The sequence below is a fragment of the Excalfactoria chinensis genome, chromosome Z (assembly GCF_039878825.1).
Source record: "Excalfactoria chinensis isolate bCotChi1 chromosome Z, bCotChi1.hap2, whole genome shotgun sequence".
Classification (NCBI taxonomy): Eukaryota; Metazoa; Chordata; class Aves; order Galliformes; family Phasianidae; genus Excalfactoria; species Excalfactoria chinensis.
This window is the reverse complement of record NC_092857.1, coordinates 56,424,670-56,446,837: the sequence shown is the minus strand read 5'-3', so window position 1 is coordinate 56,446,837 and position 22,168 is coordinate 56,424,670.

The window sequence follows — 22,168 nt, the reverse complement described above, 5'->3', positions numbered from 1 at the left end:
TAAGTGTATTTCTATGCAGTACATGAAGCTATCAGTTCATATATTTTCTATAAATATACGAGTCCTTATAAAAAACACACAGTGAAGAAGGTAACAATGATCAGGCATATGCAGGGATATTTTAAGGGGCTTGCTGATCATGCATCAGTCCTCTGCACCCATTACCAGTCAGATCTGTCCTCAGCAGGCTCAGAGTCTGCAGTGTCTCATAATGCACTTTTTTTCTACCAAAGAAGGTGAAAGTTAAGGGCAGACAACTGTGAAGAGTCCTCTTATCTCACACAGGTGTATTGTGATCTGTAATTTGATTACTTAGATAGAGCTCAGAAACCGTAGCACAGAGTGAGGATCACACCTAATATTTCTAGCTCCGCTGTTATTTCCTGTCAAGCAAAGTGCCCAATTCAATCTCCATTGAAGCTAATGGGAGCCATTCTCTTCAGCTTCACTGACTTTGGGATCAGACTGTAGTATATCCTACTTAAAAAGCTGCAATCTTACATCATCTTTAAAACTGGTTAGGCACTGTTTAATGGATCAGTAATGGCCAAGGGCAGAATAATTAAAGCAGTATCTCAGTGGACTTAAGGAATTGGAAGAAAATGGAGATTTATGGAAAAAAATTCATTGTAAGAAGGAAAACAATCTTCCTGCAATTGATCTGATATGCAGATAAGTGCACCCTTACTCAAATTTGTCTCTTCTCTCTTTCTTAGCCTCAAATCCATTAAAATAGCAGAAACATAAGTGTAGATATATCTGTAATAGCTTACAACAAAATTCCATGTTCAGCTTGCCTTATTTTCCAGTTATCAACAGATACTTCATTTGGAGAAAAGCTATAATGCTCAGAAGTCTGTATCATCAATGTGCTGTTCAAATATTACGTTAAATTTTCCTATTTATATGGGACTTCTTGTTTCAGGAAAACACTACAGACCTGAGACCCCATCAGCACTGAAGTCTTCCAAACAGATGAAGAAAGTAAAAGGAGTGGAGAAATGATGTGAACTTGTAAGCACAGTGTCTATGCAGCTATGGCATTTCTAACCTTGATTACATGAGGTTAAAACATGAAAAAACTGTATTACAGAAGGTTTGGATATCTGCTCACATATTCAGGTCCAGTGGTTGACCTGACCTGAGAAATATGGTGCCTGTTCAGTCACTAGTGGTCAGATGTACAAAAGAAAGCTGAAAGTATACGTGAAACGTACTCATGCATGCCCACAATATACACTCTGTTGTGGATAGCTTTTGGATACAACTGGAGTCTTAACTTCAAACCACTGGTTACCAACAAAGAACAATTGCCCCACTTCGTAACTGTGATGTGGTTACTCACTGAATGAAACACAAAGGCACTCTGTTATTCAAGACTAAAAAGATGGTGTGGTCTGTTGGAAACCTAAGTCAGTAAAGCCTTCAAATGAAAGCAGAAGAATGAAATCACCCACAAACACATGGTTTTCTTCCAGAACTGTTGTGTTCCTGAATGCCAGATCAGCAACCTAAGCCAACCTGAACCATCCTGGAGGAAGTACAACCTGCTGTCATAGATTGTCTGTGAACCAGGCTTTTGCTCTCTTCAACCTGTCCAGCCTCTCTAATCTGCTATAGCAAAACTGCAAGTTTCTGAAGAAAATAGGATTTATTTCAAAGGCTGGAATACTTTGTGCTGCCAGTCATGCCAGCCATTATTGATTGATTTGTGCAGTAGAGAAAACTTAGAGTTGTTAATTGCTGTTTTCTGCTTGTGTGTATTTTTATGGTGTGATCTAACAGCAGAAAGAGACGGGGATGGTTCTGCTGAAGGCCGAGAACAGTGTGGACTGCTAAGAAGTAGCATGTGTGAGCAGAAATGAATGACTGAGAAAAGAAGATCTAGCAAGATGTAATTAGCTTTGAACTGCAGTTTCCTCTTCATTTTCAGTCAAATGTGTTCAGAGGAGTATGTGTCTTTTGTTGGGAAAATGCCAAATAAAGACGGGTGGTAGCATTTGCTCGGCACTGGAGAGTGAAGCTGAGCAGCATTTCTAGGTTTCATTCCAAGATACTTGGACAAACACGAAAAACATTTTGAAAGTACTTATGGGCAGAGATATTTTTTTCCATATTAAAGTTTTGCTCATTCTTAGGAAAATTTTATTCTTTTCTAAATGGTAGCCCACATATTCCCCCAGAGAAACTCTGATAACCTCTAAAATAACATTTTTTTTCTGTATTAGTTTTAAGTAGTCCAGTGGCTTTAAATCAGTGTCAAGAAGGGAATAAGCCAATGCATATTCTTACTGCTTTCTCAAACAGTCCATAGAACAGATTATTTGGTGGCTGTTAAGGATTGTGGCATTTCCTTCCTTGGCTCTTCCATATCCAAAGGCTCTCCACACTGATTGTGTTGTACTTAACATCTCCCCACTGTTCTCCATTATTAGGGAGTTTTGTTTCCACACAGTAAATAAAATGACTTGATATAGAAAATTTTGATTTGTATGTATATATATATATATATATTCCCATAAGAAATTATTTTCTTGGGCTTATGTGATTCTTTTTAGTTTGCTTTATTTGATTAATTAGAACATCCTCTTCGATCATTGATGAAATGGAAATTTTAAGCAGAATTCAGCTGAAACCATGGCAGTTTTCCAGCCTCTCTCTTTATGTCCTCGTACAGATTCCATTTTAGAGGGAGGCTTTCAAGAATGGAAAACTGTTGACTTTTGTTTGCTACATCCCTGAAGTTCTCAACTGGGAAAGAGATGACAAAAGCCTTTCTCAAATCTTTTAGGATCTCCCAGTTAATAAGTATTCATACATGATAAATTCTAATATTCATGCTATGACTTGAAATAAATGTTCCAGAATCTCTGTCCATGAAGATTTACAAACCTGGTTAAGCCAATTGCATGAATCATTATGTTCTCAAGAGCAAGTGGTAGCAAAGAAAAGTTCTGTTTAATTCCCTTTTGACAGAAAATCCACTGCTATGATGCACAACAATGCTCACATGGACTCTGATGAGTGGCTTTACCATTCTAAACACTTTAAAATACTCATGTTTGTAAAATATTAAGCAATTTTACTTTCTCCTGCTGGAAAGTGGAGAAAACCTTCCCAATTCATTTATGGAGGTCTGACTCAATTGGCACATTCATTGCATTACTTAATCAATTCCCCTGTATTAAAAAACAAACAAAACAACAACAACAAAACTAACAACAACAAAAAAACTTATTTCCCACCAAACGTGTCCAAATTAATTGTCCCATTTGGTGTAAAGTACATAAAATCTATTGCATGTAAAAGGGCACACGGTGTGTGTATTCTGATACTGAATGTACTTTCAAAGTATTTTAAATTATTTCCAAGAAACTATAAATGGATTCTGAACTTTTTCAAAGAAGCCAAATGCTTTAACCAAGAAATTTATATAATCTTGTTAAACAAAGTTTTAAAAAATTATACCATCTAACTACAAGCAGAGTTTGCCTCTTAGAATAAACTCTACATATTATATGCTGGCAGTAAGTGAGATCTCTTATTGCCTGAGTTAGCAGTGTCTAACTTACCACAGCACATGACGTTATGAGTCAGTACCACAAATCTGATGTAGTTAGGAAATTCTCCATAAAAACTGAAGTGGAAAAGCATATTCCCTGTCTACATAAAAGAATTCATATACCTAATTCAGATTTCTGCTCTACTTTTATGCCTGCCTGTTGGCTTCTGATCCATTTTCTGTGAAGGCTTACTGGCATTGGGTTATATTATCCTACAAGGCAGCAGAACTAGGGTCTTATTCTTACTGACTTCTGTGAACTAGCCAAAAACAGCACTGGTCTCAGTTTCAGTCTGGAAGGCTCCCCAGGCAGTCATCAGGTTTTGTCCTTCCTCTTTGGCTTGTAGTGGTGTAATAGGTTATGGAGGATTTGAGCAGCATTTTTAATGAAAGTGTCATACCTGAAATTTACTGTCATCTGCTCGTTAGCAACATATGGAGGGTTTTGCTTTATATTTCATTTTGCTGTGCTGTGAAAATAAGGCTCATTTCTACTTCCTCCCCAGCTATGTATTGTTTTTTTTTTCCCTATATGATATGGGTTCTTCTCTATTTATTCAACAGAAATCTTCCTTCTTAGTATTTTTGTTACTCTTTAAATTAACTGTTCTAGTTTCACATCACTAGCAAATTTCAGGAAATGCACTCTCTTGTTTTTTTAATATTCCTTTCTGTCCTCAGGAAAAAGAGGCAACTGAAGGCATACATTGTATCTTTCAATATCTGGCACACTGAATGGAACCAATCAGTATTCACTTGTAAGGAAGAAAATAATTAATAATAATAATTCTAAAAAATTTACACCTTTATTATATGCCCATGATTGGAAATAAGTGTTTAAAATTGATGGCTGCTTCACCTAAATCAACAAATGCCAGTAAGAGAGAGCAGTGACCAATCTCCCATGTACCTCTGTGAGGTAGCAGGTTCCTACAGAAGCTTTGGAGGCACCCACCACCTCTGCATCCTCTGCATGGTGCCAGTTAGCCATCTTCACTTCTCTCCTCAAACATACCCTGACTATGGGATACTGTCCATATGGTATTTCTCCACTCCTTCTCTTATGTTAAATCTGTCCATTCCATGAGAAGAACCAGCCCCATTATATCTGAGGATGCTGGAAGCCTACGCACTGCTAGTCCTGCCTGAAACAGACCTGACCTGGTACAAGCATTAAAGTGGGCTCAAATGGTTCCACAGTGTATTTTTGGTTTGGATAAAGCCTATACCAAACTCTTAACATATGGTGCCCCTTGTGAGCTTACTCAGTAAGGGGTGAATAAACTATTAATAATGTTTTTAATAAGGCACGTAAATGTCATGTTTTCTGACAGTATGCTATAGAAAATATATCACTTATTTAGATTTCAGCCTAAATAATTGATAATATTACAGAGCGTGACAAATATCTGGCCTCTTTTCTTTGAAAAACTTATGGCAGATCCATAGTGTTTGAAAAATTTCTCTTACAAGTTTATTCTCTTTTTCTTTTTAATTAATCTTGAATGCCCAGCACAGAAGGCCTATGGAAGTCACTAGAAAAGTAAGTATTCTTTTAATAATAAATTCAAATTAAACATAATCCTTTTAGCTTTGCCACTTTTCAAGAGCAAATGTGTAGCAACTTTACAATTAGCTGCCAGTTCTTCTCTGTAATATTAAAGGAACTTACAAATCTTCAGTTGCCATTGAAATGTCTCTGTAAAGTGTGCAACCTTTCACACAGAAGATAATTATGAAAGCGCTAACATTCATTTGACCAAAAGCAATAAATAATTTATGAACTGGGTGTTTGAAATTATGCAAATATTATAAATACTTTTTTGTTGCCTGTACATCTGAGTAAGTACAATTCAGAAAAAAAAAAAAAAAAAAGAAAAGAAAGAAAAAAAAAAAAAGGAAAGAAAAAAAAAATGTGCTATGGATTAATAGATTCAACGTTTAGCCGATTTGCATTTTTACAGTGTTCTTTTCTTTGCTAGTTCCTACTATCTTTAGTATCACAACTCAGAAAACAATTCCTGACAATACTGTCTCTAAGTGTATTTGAATATCCTGGTTCCCCTATTCATCAGCTCCTTCAGTGCTTAAAATATTTTTTGCTTTTCTTCCAGAGCTTATTCTAAAAGTGAAGTAGTAATATCAAATCACCAAAAGCCTTTGACCCTCCTACCTTTGGTGCTTATTAATTTTATTATTTTTTAATGATGTTTGATTTGTGTACTGCTTTGTGGCAAAGCTAGTTCTGGTGCTACTGTGAAAGGAATGTAAGCCTTCTGTAATTTGGCTGTTATGCGTACTACTTTAGTGTGGCAACAGCTTTGATTAATACATTTTAAAACCAGGATAGACCACTATGGTCAACTGGTCTGATCTTTGGCATGATGCAGTTGTGGAGTTCTGCCCTGTAATTCCTGCAGTGAGCACAGTCACATATGACTAATAAACTGTGGTTGTGCTAATGACACCGTTTGGCCACCCTCCTGTAACCCATAGTCCTGCAGAACAAAAGCCCATGCCAATTATGTCTGTGCAGAAGAATATTAGAGTTGATGCTCAAGTTAAGTAAATGCATCCATGCAGCTTGGCCTATTGCAAAGGTCAAAGAGCATCTTTTATGCCTCTGCAGCATTATGGATAATTATTATTTGATCTTCAGTCATACTGACACAGTGCAGTTTCGCATTCCGGTTGTCAAAGATAGGAAATATGAAAATAAAATAAAATAAAATAAAATAAAATAAAATAAAATAAAATAAAATAAAATAAAATAAAATAAAATAAAATAAAATAAAATAAAATAAAATAAAATAAAAAATTAAAAATAATAATAAGTTTACCATGCAGCTTGCTAAAAAATCTGACAGAGCTCATGTGTATTGTACTTTCTTCTAGCAGATCTGTAATTACAGTGACTAAAATGACCGACTAGTTCCAAGCAAATGCTTAGAACTATGTACAGGCACTACGAACGTTCACTGTTCTGCTTAATACATTTACTGCCAAACCTCAAATCACAGGAAATTATGTAGTTTCATCTTCTGTTTTCCCAATGAGTAGTGAAGCTGCATGAACCACCAAGGCCTTATGAACTATTCCAGCGAGCCTGTGCTCCACTCTATGTGACCACTGCTGGCAATCTTCTCATAAACGTGCATGAAATCTTTGCCTCTTTTTGGCTGGCTTCCTGTCTCCAGATCCTAACTGCAGCCTGGAAGTCAGTATGGACTGACTGCAAAGGTGTTTCATGAAGAACAGCAAAACTAATCCATGGGAACATGAAATTCTTTTAACAGAAGCTTGTTTTTTGGGTTTTTTGTTTTTTGTTTTTTAATGAAACTCCTTGCTGACTCCTGTAGAAGCCACCAAGTTCCCCATACAGAGGAGGTTTGGTCTTTTACTCAGCAAAGGTCACCACTCTGTATGGAGAAAAGTGCTGAGGACAGAGGCGGGCCCGACAAGTATAAATAGTTTTCAGCACACATTGGGCAACTATTTGGAGAACAAAAATAGTCTGTGCACAGCTGTGGGGGTGGGTGAGGGTAGCACAAGTGCCAATTCAAAGACGGAGACTGGCTGACCTAGATGGGCTTCCTGACCTTTTTCCATCCGAAAAGCCTCCTCACTGGACTGGAAGTAGGCTGGCTCTAATTAGGGATGGCTGCTGCTTGCTCTGGCTTCCTACTGGTGCATGTTAGTTGTGCTTGGCGTGAAACAGCAATGTTGGAGGAGTACTCACCTCCCCCCCCCTCTACCCCCCCAACCCAGCATTCAGCTAAGCCAATCAGTGGAAAAAATGACAGTGCTGCCTGGCATGGAATACAGGTGTTAAAATACCTTTATTAAAATAGAGGAAATAACACCTATTAGGAAGTGACTCTGAACTAACACATTTTATTATGGGTGGGAGGAGGCATTTTCCTTTCAGCATACTGTAAATGCTCTTGTTTCTTTCGTGGTATTTAACAGTAGGAATGGGTGCGATCTATTTTTATGGCATATGATTCTGTTGGAGGCTCATGGAGCAATGAAGCAATGACTTAGCAGGTTCTTTTATTTCTTTTTCTTCTTTTTTTCTTTTTACTTCTGTGTGTGTGTGTGTGTGTGTGTGTGTGTGTGTGTGGAAATTTAGCCAAATCATAAAAACAAACTTTAAAAACTCCACTGGCCACTTTCCAGGAACAGTGTGTGAGGTTGTTCCCATAGAGCTGGAAAGAAGAAGAAAATCATCTGTCAGGCAAATCTGAGCTCGGCAACCTCCTTCAGAGTGTCTTCATCTCCTTTTGAGAAATGACATCCTTCACTATCAAGCAAGAGCAAAGGAAGGAGCGAAACCTCACTTGTGCTCTTCTGAAGCATGTCCACATGCTGAGCTGTGGGTGCAGCCATGCATATCTAGCACCCACCACCATACAAAACCACTTCAAAAGTGCAGACGGTGCCCACTCCTCCATCTCGAAATGAAAAGCACACTGGGTGATTCAAGATGAGTGTTTCTGCTCTGGGTTTGAACAAGAGAACATTATTTCAAAATGATCCCAAAAATATGTTCCTAATATGCAGAGATGAAAGAGTACTTCACATACAAGGGGAAACATTAAAATGTCCATCCATTTTACTTCACGTTGTTAAACACTCAGGTTCCAATTCAGGAAAGCATTTCAGCACGTCCGTTAGAGCTAATGCCTGACCAGGAAGAATTAGACCTTCCAGGAAAAGAAGAAATTTTCAGATGTGAAATTGTATTGGGGGGCGTGAGGGGCAGGAGGGGGTAAATGAGGGGGGAAGTGCATGCTTTTTTTTTAATTATTTTTCTGAATGGATAATATTCACTGAGAAAGTGCAGTAATGAAATCAGCATTCCTTAAAAATATTATGAAGTGATTACCCAAGTAGGTGTCATTTTTACAAAGTTTAACACTAGTGTCCCCCAGATGTGCCCACACCTTTGCTGGGGTGAGCAGCAACCTGAAAGGAAAATAGTTAAGCAATGAGAAAGTGATGATAGGGAATAGCTCTGAGTGATCTGGCAAACTAAGAAATGGGAAATCTTGGTGATCTATTTGGTGCAGTGGGAGGCAAAGCACCAGAAGGAGATGGTGTGCTGTGAATGAGGAGGTGAGGAGTATTGTAGACTGCTAAGAGAAAATATCAGCTGTAAAACAAGAGGCATAGCTAAGATCAGCCTGAGCATCAGGAGACACAATCAGATTTCAGTAGAACAGTGACCTAACCAAAAGGAACAGTTTTCGGAATTTCTGTATTGAATATATATACATTTAACATATATATAAGATGGATATATGGATGGATATTTGAGAGTGTTTTTACACTTCATTTCTGTAAATTGAAAACTTTAATAATAATTAGCTTTTCTGTTTGTTTGTTTTTATTTCCCTGTTATATTACAAGAGCTGCTCCAAAAGTAATGCCTCCTATGTTATGATGTTGGCCCACAATGTCAGAGGCAAATGTTAGTTGCATGACAGTACAGGTTGAACCTTCCCACCAATATCCCATTACATTTTGTTGCTGTGCAACATATTACAGCAGAGGGACAGACTGACAGAATGGAGTCTGACATGAAAATTTGTATGAAGCAAAGATGTGGAATTAAATTTCTCCATGCAGAAAAACTGGCACCCACTGACATTCATCAGTGGTTGCTGAACACTGATGGAAACCAAGCAGTGGGTGTGAGTAGTGAGGCAGGGAGTGGTGCATCTCAGCAGTGGTGACAGTGATGAGAAAGACAAGCCACATACCTGACAGCCATGCACAGCTGTCACTCTACACATTGAAAGGCATCTTGATCAGCTCATCCACATGAATCAGCAAATTATGAGCAGGGAACTGTGTAGAGAGCTGAATAGTGGCTTTGATGAATTGAAAATAATGGTAGAAACATTAGAATATCCCAAGGTTTGTGTTGAGTGGGTCCCACAGATGCTCACACAGGAATAGATGGAACAGTACAGGCAAGTTTGTCAAGACCTATTGAAGAAATGTGAAGCTGAAAGTAACAGCTTCCTTGATCTCCTCATTACTGGTGATGAGTTGTGGTGTCACCACTATGAGCTGGAGTCAAAACAGCAGTCCATGGAGTGGTGACATGTAATCTCCCCATCAAATAAAATGCTGGCAGTGCAGTAATCAATGGGTAAAGTGATGTGCACTGTCTTTGGATATACTAAAAGATCCTTCTGAATTTTCTGTAAGTTTGACAAACCATCAACTCTTTTTGAAGGTCAGCTCTGACTGCTATGTTGTGATGCTGACCAAGTTGAAGGTTCTAACTCTCAAAGTCAGGACAGAGAAGAGGACACTTCTCTTGCAATGTAATAATACCAAGCTCCACACCAGTTTGAGGACAGTGGAGCACAATGGCAGTCTTGGCTGCTTTGTCATACAACACTCACTGTGTGGCCTGGATTTGACACCTTCTGACTTATGTCTGTTTGGGCTGATGAAAAAAAGAACTGCTTGGGCAACATTTTCCTAGCACTGATGCCATCATAACAGCTGTGAAACAGTGCATCACCTCTGCTAGTGCAGACTTTTAGGAGCTCAACATGCAAGCTCTTGTTCATCATCAATGAAAATGCACAGTTAATGGTGTTGAAAAACAGTAGCTTTTGTTCTGTAGCTGAGAATTAGCTCTCTCAAATGGTGTGATTACGTTCTTTGTATCTGTTATAGTTTCCATGGAAATTAATAGGAGGTATTACTTCCAGAGCAACCTGAGTAGTATTGAATACAGTACTCTTTTTTCACAAACATCTTCTCTGAAGGGGATTTTTAGGTTTATTTTCTCTTTTTGCAGAAACCATACTTCCTCTCTGAAACATCAGAAAGGAGTAATTGTAGAAGCAGCAGAAAGGACACAGGATTGGACCAAGGCTGCAGTGGTGGGGACTGGATGTGCTGGTGAGTATTTGTGTCTCTAACATCTATCAGTCTTAGATACTGGGTTTTGTGGGCTAGAGGGTGGATTCCTCTTGTGGTTAGGGATAAGAAAAAATCTCATCCTGGAGCCTAGAAATACCAGCCTCTCAGTGACCCCTTCTTGCCAATCCTTGTTACTCGGACATTATTATCATAAAGATTAGCTTAGTTTTTACAGCTTATCTCTGGGAATGCAGTAGAGAAAAAAAATGATTCATGGTCAAAGTTCAGATAACTATAGGTGTACTGATAATTTCAGTTCAGTTTTTCCTCCTTAACTGGTTTCCTTAAGCTAACATCTCCCTCTATATTGTAATGGATTTGCTTTTTCAGAATGTAGTACATGTGTAGGATAACATCATGCCAGCTAGGACTTCTAGCCTTTCCACAGTTAACCTTCGTGTGCAAGGACAAAGAACACTTTTAACATAGAACACTGCCAAATCATTCCATTCCTTCCGTTAGTCAAAAGGACGCAAATTTTAATTATGCATTTTCAAACACACGTTAGTCTGTCACAGATATACTACACCTTCATTTCTCTAGTAGTGGAAACTAATGAAAATATGATACAAAGTACAGATTAATACAAAGTACAAATGTAAAGACTATGAATGAAAAAGTAACACTTGAAAACAGAATTTCATTTCTTATTCCATAAGAGATAAAATAGTCCTCAGAAAAATTGACTAACATGTTTTGGCTGTGAGCACCAGGAAAATACCACAAAAAAAAAATATTTGCATAGCTTATGAAACACTCAAGTTGAATATTAAAACCATCTGTTTTCAAGGAATATACTGTAATTAAAAGGACTTGAAGTGAATCTGAAGTTCAGATTCCCCAAACATTAAGCATGTCATAAACAAGTCAATTGATCGGTTCAGTATACAAAGTAAGGGACAGCCTGCTACATTACAAGGAAACCATTCTGTCCCGGGGCTATGTGCCTCACATAAACCACATCAGTGAAGCAGAAATGGTTCACTGGCTTAACCTACCCTCCAAAACTGCATTAAGCTAGATTATAACTGCGTGATCTGGAGGATTACTCTGTTTTTCTCTGTGTGGATGTGTGTCAGTAAGTATGGGTTTTGAATTTTTTTGTGTTTAGTTTCTGAAGAGAAACCATGTAAGAAATTAATGGCTACCCCATATAGACATTATTTCCAATAGCCTTCTTCCATGCCAGCAAAAAGTAACCCTACTAATATTCATAGTAGTCATTCATGTGGGGACTAAAGGAGTCATGTTCTTCTAGGAAGTCTACATCATTGCAAAGAAACTGTAGAATTGGAATTAGTTTGAATTGTGTGAGGGCTTTAAAATAATCCATGAAAGGATGAATCCTGAACAACACACACAACAGGGCACACATAGTTTCACGTCAGCATCATACCTTTCTGTGGGCAAATGTGCAAAGGATTTCTTAGTCTCTAGACATTTCCAAGACACCTCCTTTACCTTCTCTTTCCTCTGTAACCTTTTTTCTCCGTTCACCTGTAAGACTTCTTGGCACTGATAGCTACAAGCATACTTGGGGCACACAAAAAGAACACGGTTGCAGTAGCAGTGCATATCTCATCCAGGCTAATGACCCTGGGGGATTTTCAGCCCTAAAAGAAAATTTTAGTCTTCATTTTATAATCATGCCATATCTCAGAAGTCTCTCTTGCTTAACTATTGTAAAGCCTCAGTTCACTTTGAAGAGATTTGCCCTCAATTTGCTCATCACAACAACCTGCACATTCATGTGACCAGAAAACACTGCTGCTTGTATACAGCTGTGAAGTGTAATGGGAAAGTGTTGGCTCTTTCAGCTGCCATGACCCTGAAACTAGTCCTGACAGCAGCCATTTTAGCAAAGCGCTGGGAAAAGCAACCATTTTGCAGAAAAGAAAAAAAAATCATAATTTCCTGAAGTTGGAATTAAAGAAACAAAAGCATATTGAAGGCTTCAGGCAGCACATGCAGAAGCTCTTTCCCCTTCACTGAATTTTGGAAAGAGATGTCAGATGTTAGTGTACAAAGAGAGTAGTTAATTCTAAAATCTGTTTAAATTGCTAAACTTACATTAAACTTGAAGGGATTCTGCTCCACACTGAACTCATCCTGCCTGTACTGCAGTTTTTATACTGCACTTCTAAATGGTTGTTACCAGACGTGAGATTATAATGAGTCCACAGTGATTATAGTGAGTCCAGATCCAACTTCCCATTGAACTTAGTGACAGTCTTCTTGTTGACTTCAAAGGCAGTTGGACCAAGCCATAAGTTACGACTTCAAAATGTCAAGTCCTGTGAAATTCTATTGTAGAAACCAATGACAAATGCAAATGCAGATAATGCACCAAAGAAATATTAAAGTTGAAGACTTAAACCCCCGAAAGCAAGAGAACTATAAATTAATCCTATCACAGCAAATTATCCCAGCCCTCCTGGGTGGTACTTATAGGCTATACTGCAGTCACTTGCTTTTTCTTTATTGAAATTTTAATTGTATTTCTTTTTCCTTTTTTTTTTTTTTTTTTTTTTTTTTTTTTTTTTTTTTTTTGATATTAAACAATACATTAATTGTCTGCTGAGCAGAGCTTTTGATCTGGCTGACCTTTGGAGCACATTTATGTGTAATGACAGCAATCCTTCACTGCCCAAGGAAGATCTGCCTGAAATTCTAATGGCAAATTTAAGCTCCCTTTCCCTGAGCTTCTTTGATGGCTTTAAAGCTAAAGGGAACAAAGACTTTTCCATGAAATGCTGTTCCATGCAGGAGTAATGGAGCAAAAAATTCACTCTCGAAAATCAAATGTTTACTTCAGAAATTACTTTAAAGAATAGATGGCTGTTATAAACATGATGAGACAATTAGGGGCTGGTTCAGAGTTTTGATTAGAGATGTGGAGCTACATTTCATGGAGAAAGTCTGTGACATAACATGGCCTCTCACTTGTCTTTCCTCTGCAATGTTTTGGGCAATGCAGTAAGGATCATGACATGGGGTGGTGTAGCCACATGTCACAGGATTCAGTGTCTCCCCAGAGAGGCAGGGACCTGCCCTTCCAGGCATGAGGGCACATCCCTCCTTCCAAAGACAACAACACAAACTTTGGCACCTCAACTCTACCTCCATAAAATGTGAGAACAGCACAGTCCCACTTCTCAGGAGACATGTAAGATTAACACCCTTGAATCTTATAAGTACCTTGATACAGCATTTAATAGAGCTACATTAGTAACTAAGATAGATTTGAGGCTTCTTCCTGGAGGTTCTGGGGAAGAGAGCACAGCGTTTCAGTCTGTTTTAATGCACTAGAGGAAGGGAAAAGGTCTTGTCCTAATGTTCATTCTTATTTAAAAATCTGTTCTTGTGGTATATATCAGCACAGTATGTGCCATTGATAAATAATTTTTCTTGGCAGCGAACCAAAATGTTCAAACTTTTTAGGTCTCTCCATATGATGTAAGTATTTCAACAGGCTAGAAAGACATGCTGTTAGAAGGGCATGCATGACAGGACATATTAGCAATTCATCTGCAAATTATTTGATTTCATCTGAACCCTGTTCTGATTAACCAGGGAGAAAAGAATGCATTAGATAGAGCATCGCTTGAGACTGAGCAAAGAATTGTATTAGATAAAATCCTCTTATGCCTTTTCTTTTTGTTCCTTACCAGCTCTTTCTAAAGAATATTAGCAAGTACACTGGTCTATTATGTTCTCCTGACTTTTTTTTTTTTTTTTTTTTTTTTTTACTTAACAGTGTGCTAAACAGTGTTACAAATAAATCAAAGGCTAACAGATTTCTACCTTTTTACAGTAGCAAGTCACACTCATCTGCAGCTGCTTTCTGAAATCTAGATCAATTGACATCTTTTGCCAAGTATAAAGAGCTTTCTGTCCTCTTCTGTTTGATACCCTTAGGCTATTATTATTATTTATTTGTATTACTGTTGCCATTGAGACCAAGTCAAAATCAAGACTCAACATTATATCTACTGAAAACACCATAGTATCAAAAAATTCCTTTTACCAGAATCTTATATTCTAACAACAATATAAACAATAAGGATATAAAATAATTCATATTTTAAAAGTAATATAGTAAAGTGGTGGTTTTCAGTTCTGTGTAGGTATTTAATTCTCTTCGCACAAAGGAGATGCACATGATGCTGGGGTTCACAGGCTCTTATCTGTGTGCTACGAGCTGTGAATGTTAGTGGCATGTCACCGGGTGGCACAGAAATAACTTGGAGTTGTTGCTGGGTATCACTTGGAAATATCTCAGATACAATGATTAATATGTATACTGCAGCTTGGTAATTTCTGTTTTAATGAAGTTCTTTGCACTGTTTTCAACAATGACACAATCTATGGAATGCTTTTTTCCCATTCTGTCTGAAAAGAAGCTGGATTTTGATAGTTTTCAAATATTTTCAAGAAGCTCAGCTGCCATGTTTCATCATTTCATAGATAGTCTGCAGCTATACTGGACTTAAAACCAGATCATTAGCTTTGGTGGCAGGAGAACCTTCTTAAACATTTCCTTCAAGAATATAACCTATTTGAGAGACTCAAGGCTATTCTTTGTAAACGCTTGATTTCAATCTGCTGTGGAGAACTCAATTAGAAACCTGTATGTCTCCTTCAGATCTGAGGTATGTTAATACTGCCTTTCCTGAAGAATCCCAGTTGCTGCTGAGCATTTGTGTAGTTCAGCTGTTGCAGAGTTAAGGTGGAAGGCAGAAAAGCATGCAAGTGCCAAGGTTTAGGGGCATGGAGCACAAGAGCAGGGGCATAGGGTTATGGAGGAACAAGTTCAGCTATGAGGCAGCTATAAAGCACACAAAGTACCTTTCTGCTCAGGAAAGACACAGCAACACAAGAACAGACATAACTTATACATGTCCTGCTGAACTGAGTGGTCAACTGCTGCTGCCACAGGGCAAGTGTAGTGTGAGGAGCTACTGGTTACTTTTATTCACTGGGATTTTTTATTTCGTATATCTTTTATTAATTACTATTCGCCTCATGGATACTGGATGTGATTTGGAGGGACAGAAACAAGTTCCCCAGATCTCACATATGAAATTCACACAACAAATTTTCCCCCAGCTCTATCTGACAGAAGCTTCAAATCTAATGAGACTTTTCTGAGATTTCATTGGCAGATACTTAAACTCAGAAGGCAATGGAAAAGAAGTGGTGAAAGCAGGGTAACGTGGAAACTTGATAGCGATGTTTCAGAACCTTAGAGGCATATCACTCTCCATCTTTAACATTTTTTACAGCGGAGATGTAAGGAGATCATGCAAATATCTGTTAAAAAGAAGACGTTTTTTTGGTGTGCATCATAACTGACCTGCAAAAGTGTGACCGTTTTGAAGGCATGTGACCAAAGCAATGCAAATTTTTGTAGAAGAGGAAAAATAAAGGGATTTAAACGTGTTCAACTTCAATGCCTGCTCTTTGCAGCTAGACTTTGGAAATGCAAATCAGAGAATGAACGTGTCTTTACACCAGCTCTATAGCCTTCACAGTGATGAAGCTGAAGAGTGGCATTCTGCCTGCTGTACAGCTCCCTGAGCCCCATCAGGATTCCCAGAGCCTTTTAGAATGGGTGCTGGGATTTCCACATGTGCTAACAGTGATGATGGGTTTCAAACCATCTGTAAGAAGTGTACTTGTCCTTCAGACTTACTACAGCAAATGATTACCTCTTCCTAGTTTCACTTTTTTTTTTTTTTTTTTTTTTTTTTTTTTTTTTTTTTTTTTGCACACAGTGTGCAATTTAATTCTCTGACCAAACACATGACAACATGTTAACACTGTCAATGTAATATGCAGAATATGAGCAGGCAGCTCCTTCACTGCAGCCCCTCCCCTTAAGTTCAGTAGGAGTCTCTCTTAAAGACTTTTTTTTTTTTTTTTTTTTTTAATACAAGAGAGTAATGTAGGATAAAGAAATGGAGCAAACAAACATTGCTGAAATGAAGACTAATTAAAAGCATCTTTTGGGGTCTTGGAGGCTGAATTTTACCTCCCTTCTTTACTATAAGCCTATTGGAGACCTCAAGAAATTCTCCACTGTATGCATAATTTTACTATATTTAGTGAAATGGCAATGACAGTAATCTCTCCTTCATCTTTTGTCCTGCCTGTTCTAACTGTGAAGTCTTTGACCCAATACCATTTTCTTCAGGTTTGTACAGTAGGGTTCTGACATTCATTCATAGTTCTGTGAATAGCTTCATAATTTTCTGGCTTTCACTGTAAATTTTTATTCAGTATGAAGCTTAGTTTACACATAAACTCCTGTCATTCTTACAGTTCTGCCTAAATATGCTAAATGCCATCTTTAACATTTTTAAGACCCTGAGAATTTTTGCACCAGCATTCAATTTTCCAAAAGTACTAAAATGTTATCTAAAATAACAGCCTGGATTGTACAGGTCTAGCATTCCTTTGAACTTTTTGTTTTGAACAGAGTTTAGGTAAATACAATCATTTTAATGCTCACAACAATAGTTCTGTTTCTTCACAGTTAGTCTAGTTTATAACCGTGAAATAAACAATAAGAAACAAGCTACACTTAATTTGTGAAATCGTAATTGTAGAAGACTGTTTATAAAAAAGAAGTAAAGTTGGAAAAAAGGCATTTCAAAGAATGTTCCTGCTTGTGGAGGTTTCCAGTTTTAAACTGTGCTTTCTCAAGCCCCTGACCCACTTTAAATGAGTCTTAAGAAATTTTCGAAAGAAACAAAGATGTGTTTTTCCAGGGATCTCACTGAGTACCTACAGTGTCTGTTGAAGGAAGAATGCCCACTATCTGCTTGAACCTTTTTTCCTGTTGTGTCAGTCTGATGAGAAAAACTGTGCCTTGAAGACAAAAAGAATAGGGGGCTAAGAACAACACAAGAGATTGATTAACCCTGTGTTGTTATCTAACAAGTGTCAATAACAAAATGCTACTGGGCTCCTGCATTGTTTCCTTCTAAACTTCCAGTCTCACACCTGTCACATCTCAAGATAACCATCCATCACAGAGTCAAAGTGGCAAACAACTGTGTGGTCCCTTGATAAGGAATAGTGACACAATTTGTCTCCTTCTCCTCCCACAGATTGCAACTAATGGGCTAACAGCATGTTACAATAGCACAAGATGGATTTGAATGACTGTCAGTGCTAGAAAGCAAGCACAGCTGCAGCATAGCCTAAAGAAACACTTCAGTTTAGATGAAAATCTGAAGCTATGTACAAAATTGAAATCTAATCAATCCACTTTAAAAGGATTTAATGGTAGTCTTAAAAGTTAATTATTGCACATATTGGAGGGTTATTTATGATGTGCTCTACCCTGTTTAATGGCAAACTATTGCAGAAGCCACGAGATAGCTCCTGAACAACAGATAATATTTCAGAAGAAGAAAGTGCAATAAGATAGAGAGTATTAGAGACTGCAAAATGCCTTTCTGGGATCATGTGGCTTTCTCCAAATGGGATCCACGTCAAGGCATTTAGAAGTGGAGTGTTTGTAATTTGAAAATATGAAAACAAATGCGCAAATAATTATACTAGGAACTTGGAAAGACATCAGCAAAGTTTCACTGGAGCTAATTTTGTTTGAGTATAAATTATACATTTTTAGAACAATGACTTCTTAAAATTTGTTCAAACTCTCTTCTTTCCCCACCCCACATACAAAATAATAATAATAATAATAATAATAATAATAAATAAAAAGTTACACATATAAATCCACATTCATAATGGGGAATGCTGTTTCAGTTAGATAGACCCAAGGAGTAGCATTAAAATGGATTAAAGTGGTAAATGACAAATCCATGTTATAAAAGGAAAACTGCTGTTGTGATTGTCATCCACAAACCAGGAGTTGCAGATGCCTGATAATACAATCTAATGATGATTCGGGAAAAAAAATAAAATAAAATAAAATAAAATAAAATAAAATAAAATAAAATAAAATAAAATAAAATAAAATAAAATAAATGAATAAATTGAATATATATTGAATATATTTAAGGCTGCATAACAGAGATTCAAGGTAGTCAAACTCAGCTCACCACCATGGTAAGATCATGAGAAAAAGCCTTGAGTTTTGCCTACTTTCATACACAGCTCTTTCTCCAGGTTCTGTCCGAAGCTAAGGAAATCTGGAGAAGCAGCTGAAGCTGTCGTCTTAGTCTGTGGGTCCTGATCTGAAGCAATCTTTGGGGCAAATGTGTGACCACATAAGGGAGCTTGGTGCTGCTGCTGCGAGTTCTGTCTTTGATCCTTGTGTTCTTTGCAGCTGGAGCATTCTGGTCCCCATCTCGTTTCAAACTGACTGCAGTTTAACACCTTCTATGTCAGAAAGCTGTGTTGGACAGAAGCCAACAACTTCTGGATTGCATGACAATGACATCAGTATAGGATGATAGGAGGTTTAGGAAAAAGCTGCCCAGGGCAGCTTCACATTTGAATATGACTGCCCCCTGTTTGCTAATCAGTCTTTCGCTCTGATGTCTTTTGTTCTCATACATCCAAAAACTGCAAATGAAAAGTTTCCTTAGGGAAAACAACCTAGTACCGTTCCCAGAAGTATTCTGCTTTTGGAGCATGGACTGAGGCAGAATATTACCAGCTGTGAGATAAGCAGTTGGTATGAGCAAGACACTCCGCTTTTAACCTGTTGTGGGGAAACAAACAAACAAACAAACAAATAAAGCCACTAAATCTTGTATATTATAACAGTAAGTACTGCAGCAAACTGGCACTTTTGCAGTGCATCAGTGAAGAGAAAATGTTGGATGACCTTGAAAAATGATGAAATTTAATAGCACAAAGTGCAACAGCGTGATCTTGGGAGCTAATAACAGGAATTCCTGCTATCAGCTGGAGTTCATCAGTTGGAAACAACACAGCCGGAGAAAGACTTTGCTATACTAATTGCACACAACATGAATATGAGTTAGCATCACCGTGGCCATGAAAAAAAAAAAAAAAAAAAAAAAAAAAAAAAAAAAAAAAAAAGGATGTAAGGTGATGTATTTCTGTGTTTCTAGAAACAGAGAAATATTGGGATATTGTGCACAGACACTCAGGTATGAAAATCCATCGATCTGGCTTGTGCACAAGGACAGCCTACTGGAGCAGGCAGGAAAACCCAGAGCTGCTTCTTGGAGAGGAACAAAATGGGTCTGGCTCCTTCTACTCTGTAACACAGGGCAGAGGGAGGATGTGACTGCAGCCTATAAATACATGCTTAGTAAAGAACAACTCATAGTAAAGTACAGTGTTGGCACAAGAACAAATGCGTATAAGCTGTAATGAGCAACTGTATGCTTGTAATCAGAAGACAGTTCCCAACCATTAGAGGATTGTGCAGACTCTTTCAGTAGGAGTAGGGAAGTCTGGAGTCTGAACTGCTTTCCAGACAGACATTTTTACCGTTTCCTAAAGTGGCCTAAACTTGCAGTTTAGCCTAGGACATCAAGTTCTTTTCCAAGGACAAATCCAATATCCAAGCAAATGGAGGCATAGCCATCATCTCTCCTAAGGCTACAAGCTGGAAGTTCTCTACTTTGTAATACACAGGGAGTACATCCGTACACACACACATTCACCTGTGTCTCACTGAGCAGCCAGGGCTTGAAGTGCTCACCAGGATACTTACAGGATAGCCTAGTATGGAGAGAAGAAACAGCACATTCACTTCTTTTCTCTAAAAGTCTCTTGCCATTTTCTAGCCACATTTTCCACTACATTCTGAGTATATTGAAATTCACAATAGTTTGAAATTACATCTAAGGTTTAAACTCACTTTACCCTAACTCACATACTGAGTTCAAAAAACTTCTTTTTAAAAAAAAAAAAAAGTGTCTTTTGGAATTAAGTTTTAATATCAGTCCACCGTACTGAAGTCAAAGCAGCAGTCACTTTTCTGCTTGTGTTCTCAATACATGCAGAATAAAACGTACCTTTAATAGATAGTGCAGGTAGTTGTGTAACAGCAATTGACAGGCAAATCTTGTTGGGACGAGCAAAGTAAAAGGCAACAGTGTTCTGATTCTCAAAAGCTGTACTAATGTTTCATGTAACATGGGATGATATCTGTCTGATAAATGGCAGAATCGTGATTAAAATAATGCATCACATTTTGGAATTTTATTATGCCAGTTTGGCCACCTGGCTTTGTTGGAATCATTTCTGTCATTCCTCATCACAGAGCAACTTCAGACAAACAGCATTTTTTTAACTTACAAAAAGTCAAAAACAGCTCTTTTCTCCACTTTCTTCCCATTAGTCTTCCCAAAAAAAACATTAGACGATACTGGAAAAGTACAAGTTATTAATTTGTATAGTTAAAGAAGGTATTTTAGATGACTAAGGAAGGGAAATAAGATGCCTACTTTTGGGGGGAGCTGTGGCACCATGGCTTAGGATTCAGTTTCCACTTCTGTTTGAATTATTGAAGACTCTTTTTGGTTGGACTTTAGGATGCAGTTTCCAAGGCAAAAATCCCTATCAAAGAGGAGCACTCATTTTTCCTTCTGCCTCATCCTCCTGGACTCTGTGATTCTCCTGTCTCAGCTGAGGTCTGTGATGTACAGATGTATAAAGATAACCTGAAGAAGTCAACTCTCACAACTTTGATATGTGTGATCAGCAAGAAGAAAGATGTGTATCTGTCATAACATCTTCCTGACAAACATTTTTATTGTACCTGAGACAATTTTCTCTCCCTTCTGTTTTCAGATATTTATGCCCTTTGTGATAGCCGGGCAAACAGCACAGTGAAACAACTAGAAGAAATGTGGGTTATATTTTGCACACTGTTTGATCAGCTATCAGTTTTCAACTATCAGTACAGGAAAATTTGTTTTTTTCCAATCCCACTTTTTGTTTGTTTTCTCCAGACAGATGTTGTGAAGTATAAAATAGAGGTAGTTTTGTTTCATGTGAAGTGTCCCTCTCAATAGTGTTAAAACTGCTACTTGTTTAACTGCTAATGCTACCTGCACTGTAACAATGGAAACCTGAGGCAAACACCAGGACATCCTTCTCTGTGATGTTGTCTAATTCCTTCCTAATGCTTCCCCTAAGTAATGTATCAGAAAATTTCATCTGAATTGTTTTTCTCTTCTTCTTTTACTTATTCTTGTATTTAATCCCTTTGCAATAGCATGACTGGTGTCACTTGTTCACCTTGGAATGGAAGGAGAACATTTCTCTCTTCCACGTTGATAGCCTCTGCCTTTTATTTGCAGAGGTTTATACCCAGTGTTTGGATGGTTCCACTCTGATTTTTTTTTTTCTGTCCTCTTCTTTGTTGTGAACCTGGTTCCAATTTCTGCCTATCTCTCCCTTGCTACCTTTGACCTTTTCCTCTCTCTTTCTCTCCCTCTCTTCTTTGTCCATGTTGGCAATAGTCTTTAGTTTGTACTCTTTTATGAATCTTCTGCTTCTTTTCATTTCAGCCCTCTGGACCTGATTTGCAGCTGCTGTGTTCTTCCTGCAGCCGCTTACACATGTGCAGCACAGGTGTAAAATGCCACCATTTTCATTTACGCTGCTTGTAAATGTCAGCAGCAGAGAAAGGAGAACCTGCCCTTCCCAGAGTGAATCAGCAGACTTCCAGGAGTGTCAGATACATATGAGCAA